The sequence below is a fragment of the Pristis pectinata genome, chromosome 8, assembly GCF_009764475.1.
Source record: "Pristis pectinata isolate sPriPec2 chromosome 8, sPriPec2.1.pri, whole genome shotgun sequence".
Lineage (NCBI taxonomy): Eukaryota > Metazoa > Chordata > Chondrichthyes > Rhinopristiformes > Pristidae > Pristis > Pristis pectinata.
In genome coordinates, this window is record NC_067412.1 from 22,418,010 (window position 1) to 22,426,311 (window position 8,302).

Genomic DNA, 8,302 nt, shown 5'->3' on the forward strand with positions numbered 1-8,302 from the left:
GTGAATACTGATAACTGTTTAAAAGTTCAAGTGCCTTTCTGTTCAACTCGCATTTTAAGTCTCATATGTAGCAAATTTTTTTTTGCTCCACAGTGATGCTGCAGAAGAATACACCATCTTCTTTCTTAGAAGCCAGATAGTTTTGTCTTAGTGTACTTTATTGATTCTCAGCTGGTCTTTGTGCTGTTGAGCAGTTTTAATGTTGGAAATACAACAAACTGAACAAGTGAACAAATGGGTACTTGAAGAGCCACAGTCTCTTCAAGAGCCCAGTTCAAGAGCTGGGTAGTAGGATATCTTCAGAGTCCATTTTTGACCAGCATGAACATAATGGACTAAATGATCCCCTTCTCTATCTTAAATTTGTTTGATTCTATAATCAGAGCTCTGCCAGCTGGAATTCTTGAAAGAAGATAAGGGCCACAATAGAAGAATATCCTCAATAATAGAACAGTTCAGAGGCAAGTAGTAGTTTAGTTACCCTGTGGATGAAATAATGGTTCAAGAATTGCAAATTTTCCATTTTTATTCGCAAATCTAAACTTAGTTTCCTGCCCCACAATGGATTCATTTTTAGGATTGTCTAGCTAGAAACTCATTGATCAGTGGTACAAAATCCACAATATATTAGAATCTGCACCTGGCATTCTGCTTCTGAAATTTGGTTCAGCTGAAACCTATGAAACAGAATCCCAGAAGCTGACCACCAACTAATTTTTCACCTGTTTTCTTTTACCTCTGAAATATATCTGTTGCTGTCCCCATCTTTTACCTTTTGTTACTGAACTCCTTATCGTGCCTTTAAAACTTAAGTTGAATGTTTTCAGTGCTTTCCTTAATATTGCTCTTAGAAATCCACAATCAGAATTCCTACCCAATGACTTGTACCTTATACTTCTGGCATAATTTTTACCTTCACGTAAAAACAAATCCTCATATTTCTCCTTTATCTTTTGTCCTTCACTTTGGACATGTTTACACTGGTCCTCAAAACATCTATTGATGGGAACAGCTTTTCTCTATCTCAATTCTTCACAATCTTGGACACAGCTATCAACTCTCCTCTACAGCTACTTTGTTCCAAGGAGAACAACTGCATCTTCTCCACTTTGGAATCATTCTAGTTAATTTGTTCTGCACCATCACCAGTACTTCCATACTTTGCCTAAAGTGTGGTGACCAGAATTGGACCTAATACTCTAACAGTGGCCTACTCTTCTTCTTTTCCTTCTTCTTCATGGGCTGAAGGATGACTTTTTTCCACTCTGGTTCTGTGGGTTCTGAGGTGAATTATGAGATCAACGTGGGGAATGCAGAATCTTCCCCAGATGGGGCAGACAGTGGCTGATGGAACAGGCAGACGGACAGTTTGTGAGCTGGTCAACTCCTTCCATCACTTTTGTCAGGCTTTTGTACATTCCCCACACATGGACTCAAGGTTCCTAATAACACCCCGAATGCTTCTATTCCACTTTGAGCAGTCATGGACCTAATCACAACACAGGTGATCATGTTCACTGTCTTTCAAAATGTACTCATACATCTCTATTTATGTGAAGACCAGTACATAATTACAAGTTCCAGTCAATTTCTTACTGTTTTGCCAATATCTCTGCACTATCCTGCAGTGGCTGGAATCTATATATATGTTCTACATTTGTACTTGAAAGTTGGCATGCCTGTAAATGCACAAAAAACAGAGGTAGTTGGTGGACAGAATTTTAATGAATGTGAGTCATTAAAGCAGTCCATGAAAAAAAGTGCAACCAGAGCAGTTTTACTTCCAACTTCAGTCATGCCAATTCCTGTGGTGTTGCATTGAGAGTTGTGATTTTGACATTTTTTTGTTAAAAAAAATGGGCCACTCTCAATCTCATGACAGTAATTTAAAGCATTTCCCTGCAGCTCAACTCCCACTGGCCACTTCAATCCAGTCTTGCATCACAGACCTGAAGCGTGTAGAACTTTAGGTTGTAATTTTAACTCTGCTGTTCATTTAAACAAGTAAATACATTTATTTTTATTTCTGCCAATAAGAAATAAGGGGTTAGAAACAGATGGATGGCAGGAGAACAGTTTTCTCTGGTCATTTTGTGTTGTGGGATCTTAAACCCACAAAGAATGCTTTTGTCATTATTTCTGGCAAAACCTTAAGAGTGTTGCTTTCTTTCCCTCTCTCTTGTTTGCTTGCTTCCATTTGTCTTTCAAATTCTGTTTCACAGCCTCTTTCTCTTTTTCTTTGTTAACAGATGTCTTTACAGCACCATAACCTGTTACAATTTCATCCCCCACTGCCCCCTGCCAAACTCCCACCTACTGGTCATTTTTTCTTGAAACTTCATATTCCTTTCACATCTCAGGTGCTCTCTACTTTCTCTGGGGTCTGTTTTTAATGTCTCATCTTTGCTCTGTTAATATTTTGTTTAAAGCACACGGTCTTGGTAGAAATTAAAAGTTAAAGTGAAGATGAACATTGAACAAACATATCTGGTTACAAGGTGAGAGCACTGTTTAGCTAGTGAGTGAAAAAGAAAAGAAATCATAGACGTATGTGAAGGAAATTTCACTCATTTTACCAACCTGATGCAGTTTTGCACAAGAAGCTTTCAAGAATTTTCACATATGTCTTTCCCCTCTAGAGTCTAGAAGTACTCCAACTCCAACCTTGGCATGAGGGTCACTGCATTGTAAGATCATTACAATAGTCCTATCACAATATGATGACGCCTGCTGAATTTAGCTTTTTTTTTAACATGCCCAAGAACTAGAAAGTTAATGTGAGCTCATGGGAGGAAACGAGTCAACTAAAAATGTTGGTTCTGAATATTTTGGACAAGATCCCAAAGCCCAGATTTTTCTGTGTACAATGAGTCAATCATTTTTTTGAACTTCAGAAAAATAAAACTCATTTTGGACTTCTGTTGTTGGGGAAGGTATTGAGGCACAGAGCTACAGTTCTTTTCAATTTAGAAAGACAGAACATCAAATGATAAAAGGATTTGATATGTGAGTTTCATTCTTTTATGTATACACAAAACTTCACCTGGTTCCTCATGCAATAGCTATTAGGTTACCCACATGTAGCTTTGTTTTTTTATATACATGTTATTTGAATCATTGTTGTTTCTGTTTCTGTAGGGAAATATACTTCATTGTGAAAAGACACATATCAAAGCAATTTTATGCTTCCACTAAAATCTGGAAATATAAGCCAATGTATGTTTACAAAGGTGAATTCTGTCCTTATTAGTGACCAAGTAACAGGTTACATGGTACCATTTCTCGTGTGTATGTGACAAGATGCTCCCTAATTATCCTTAAGATCATGATCTATGTGTTCTGTCTACAAGAATTCTACTTGCCAAGTTTGTATTAGTGAAAAACAAGTGCAAATGCATAATGTGTTAACTGAATTTAATATTCTTTGGTTTATGACAATGTCTAATACAATAACAAAATTATTTTAAATAGCTTTGGAACAAAATGCAATTTACACTAAATGCTGGGCTAAATTGGCCTCCGCTCAGCAAGAGATGAATAAAAAAGAAAGCACCAATTTAATGACAGGTTTTAGTACATTATTTATCTTCCCCCATGTAAATTATAGATTGCCATGAATTTTTCATCTGTCGAAGAAGCTCCAATACCTAATTTGTGCAAAAAAAAAGTCTCTTAAAGCGAGCAAGCTTCTATGTTATATGTACAAGAGGAGCTCTTCTGCCTTTTGACAGGCAATAATCTGTCAAAATGAAAAATTAACAGAAGCCTGGTTAATTTATCATCCTGCACTTCTCTATTATTAATGGCTATTTTAACTTACGTTGCAGCATTCGCTCAGAGCAAAGTTTGGGAAAAGATAAACAGATCAGGTGATTGCACAGGCTAATGCAACCTCTTGTATTTCAGTCTTAGATGGATAGCATGTTTTATTTATACACATGCATTTATAACCAGAACCCATGTGAATTTTAGAATATGACCAGCATATTTGGGTTGATGCACTTGGTCTACTACATTTTTGCTCTATTTTTTTAAATAAGTGCATAGTTATCCTGGAAAATGACACTAAAGATTAACTCCTTGCTGTCAGGTTCCTGACTTTACTTTCCAATATTCATATCTGTATTTCCAGCTGTTGCTCATGCATCTGGATGATCGATTTTAGTCAGTACTGTTTATTACATGTACCTTGGTCTACATCTATGAATTTTTGACAGTCACACACCACCAATCTCCAGCAGAAAGAAGTAGCAACAATGTTCAATTTTCCCATGATAATGCTTACAGGGGAGGGTGCATAGCTCCAGTTTCTGCAGTCACCGTCTATTTATTTTGTCAGCTTGCCAATAAATTATGAATAAAAACCTGGTTGAAACAAGCATACACATTTGCCCTCATATTCTCTCAGCTGATATTCTTTTGGATCGAAAGGCGATTGCAAATGTTGTTTCTCATCAGCATGAAGATCTAGCAGGTTATAGCTAGGTTAACTCTTAGGCTGTGACAGCTACATCTTTCTTAAATACAGACTCCTGGCTCAAAGCTACTTAATGTTGCCGGGGTGCATATGTTGCTGTCACACACATGAGTTTTCCCTCTGCTTCACCTTGGTATTCTTCACCATGTCCATGACAGTGTTGGTCATTAGCTGTTCCAGTGTGTAAAGCCTTTTGCCCAACCATATCAGGTCTTCCATTAAATCATATTCAACCTTGCCAGCAGGTCATCGACCATTGCTCCACACTGAAATGACCTGATATATAGTCATTTTGTCATGAAAAAAGTTTGCATCATAAGCAAGCTGATCTATTGATATCCTGGGCTAAACAGAATGGGGACAACATTGTCCCCTATTGAATGCACTTTCTCTTGTTACATATTACCCATTTGTTCTTCTCAATTTGTGGCAGTAATGATACAGTTCCTGTTGCTAATTTTTATTGCTTTGCTACCTTCTCATATTTTTGAACTCCTCTCATTCTTTCAACTCTGATCTTTCAAAAATTTACCTACTTGAATTTAAATTCTCTTGCTGTCATGGTAGGAATCAACCTCACATTACCAAATCTGGATACTAGTCCAGTAATATAACTACTATACCATACTGAATAGGCGCTTGAGCTCATCTAAGACATGTCGGTAATATAATGGCACACAAAGTGTGTTATGCTCTCATTGTACAAATGACTGGTGTAGTAACTGAAGCTGACAGTAGCAGCCAGAGAACAATGAAAAATTGATAAACCCAAATGGAAGTAGTGCAAGCAGTATTTGTAACTCTGAGAAAATGAACTTGGCAAAAGATCCAACTTAGCTAGTTTTTATTGTGAAAGCAATTTAAATTTTTTTTTATTGTGAAGCAATTTCGTATTAACCTACAATATTCATAAAGTGTGCAGCTCTCAACTTTCAGCTTACTGAATTGCAGGTCTCCTGAATAATTTTGTCAGTATTTGTCAAGCTATTGGGGTGAATCAAAGCACAGATATAATAATTGCCTATTTTATATTCCGAGTTGCTGTCCAAATTCCCATAGAGTCAGAGAGTCATACAGCATGGAAACAGGCCCTTTGGCCCAACTGGCCCATGCTGACCAAGATTCCCACAGTCACAAAAATTCCTTAAATTCATGTGGCATTTTGCACCATAGAGGAAAATTACTGTAAGTGGGACGAGAAGCCCTTATTGATGGCGATGGTTTAAGATACTTTTGATGGAGTAATGAGTGACAACATGTTTTGATAGTCCCTTCAGTACCCAGCCAGATCCTTGTGCATTGGAATTTGAAAGGTAGATGAGATGATTTTCCAAAGGACAGATAATTTTCCTAAAAATCTTGCATCCTATAAATTTCTGCGCATTGTTGTTATTGTCAATACTGGACATCCCTGAAAACTGCAAAATCTCAAGAATACAGCTGGAAAACCACGATTACAGCTAGCTGGTGACTCAAACAAAACCATTTTTATATAATTGATGGCACTATAATGTGGAACCAACAGTGATCATTGATCACATATGGCAGTTATAACTTAGAAATTGGATCACGTAGCACTAGCTTTTTTAAAAATGCTTCAAAATCCAAAATCAGCTTTACCTACAATACGTTGAGCTAGTGATGATGTCCAGATGAAATCAAACCAATGCTAAAATTGCACTGGGATTTCAGCTGTAGTCTACATTAGCTGACCTTTCCCTCTTCCCTCTACCTAATGACATCATTATTTGTGCAATTTGTATTTCTGCCTGTTCTGACATAAATTGGATCGCAAAATCTCACTCAAGCTAGGAGCATATTGTGATAGTTTGTTGCTTTTGGTATTGGTATTGGTTTATTATTGTCACTTGTACCGAGGTACAGTGAAAAACTTGTCTTGCATACCGATTGTACAGGTCAATCCATTACACAGTGCAGTTACGTTGAGTCAGTACAGAGTCCATTGATGTAGTACAGGTAAAACAATAACAGTACAGAGTAAAGTGTCACAGCTACAGAGAAAGTGCAGTGCAATAAGATGCAAGGTCACAACAAGGTAGATCGTGAGGTCATAGTCCATCTCACTGTATTAGGGAACCATTCAATAGTCTTATCACAGTGGGGTAGAAGCTGTCCTTAAGTCTGGTGGTACGTGCCCTCAGTCTCCTGTATCTTCTACCTGATGGAAGAGGAGAGAAGAGAGGATGACCCGGGTGGGTGAGGTCTTTGATTATGCTGGCTGCTTCGCCAAGGCAGTGAGAAGTAAAGACAGAGTCCAAGGAGAGGAAGCTGGTGTCCGTGATGCGCTGGGCTGTGTCCACAACTCTCTGCAGTTTCCTGCAGTCCTGGGCAGAGCAGTTGCCATACCAAGCCATGATGCATCCAGATAGGATGCTTTCTATGGTACATTGATAAAAGTTGGTGAGTGTCAAAGGGGACATACCGAATTTCTTTAGTCTCCTGAGGAAGTAGAGGCACTGGTGAGCTTTCTTGGCCGTGGCTTCTACATGATTTGACCAGGACAGGCTATTGGTGATGTTCACTCTGGATCACTGCTAATATCGGGAGACCGGACTGAGTAACTTCACAACTGCAGATTACTCAAACACCTCCCAAAGTGCACAGAGTGCCTAACTTAACAGTGAGTGTTTTTTCCAGTCATAGCTGCTGAGATATTCAGCCAATGGTTGCATCTGTAGTGATACTACTAGCTGCTCTCCCTCCCATCATTGCTGAGTTTAATCCCCTCCACCCTCACACTAAGATCAAGCCTTTGAGATAATCTTTGTGCATCAATGGTGAGAAGATGGTGGGGGCCGATATATTAGACCATGGGGTGTATGCAGTGTACAGATAGAGGAACACTTTATGTGAATGAGTGTGTCTGGATAACCGTGAGAGTGTAACAGTTTTAAGGGTGCGAAGTTCACCTTGACATTTCTTGCAAGATCACAAAATTGGTCAAAACTAGGTTGGAATCAGCGGTTGGATGGTTTACAACCAGAAAGTAAATTCTGCAATTTTTATTAGGGAGAACTGATTTGGTGTTAGTGCTGAACACAACAAAGTTTTCAGGCAACAAATGTCCTGATAGTCTCAGTTATTAGACCAGAATATGAGCCACAGGTGCAAAGTGCAAATGGAGTTTGAAGTCAGAGATTGGGGTTCAGACTGTGGGCTGTGTGTGCCGCTGGAGCTAGGGTGGGAGTCTAGAGTACAAGGGGCCAGTCATGGGCTAGGTTTGTGGCTGGAGTCAGGGTCCAGTGTTTTTGTAGGTTTCCTGCTCTGTTTAAATTTACTGGGTTCACTGGAACATTTATTTTACTACTGTGTAACATGTAAGGAAATTAATTAAAAATGTGTTCAGGTATTAATAGATGCAACATCCAATAGTCTGGAAAATCTGCTGGTGCAGGCACCACCAAAGTGCCTCAGTGTTTATCGTGCTGATCCCAGGATTATATCCAGAGTGTGGAACTGCTTTTCCTGAGCCCATGAAATAACTTCGGGCTGCTGTTGGTCTGAGTGAGGCAACAGAATCCTTGTTAGTGTATGTAGTGTAAAGGTGACTTTAAGAACTCTGTTTATCACATGGTGTGACCAGTCACTGCTGTTAATTGAGAATTGACTGCCTTCAGTAAAGGATGTTATGTTGTTAGTTATACCTCTGTAAGTTGTCTTCATAAGCAATGAAACCACACAGCCGACAGACATTACATCCCTGAGCTGGCTCCTCACTGCAAGACAAACAGTTTACCAGAAGACTTCCTACCCTCTCACAACCAGAGTGGAGTGGAGCAGCTGTTTCGTTCTTGCAATATGTTG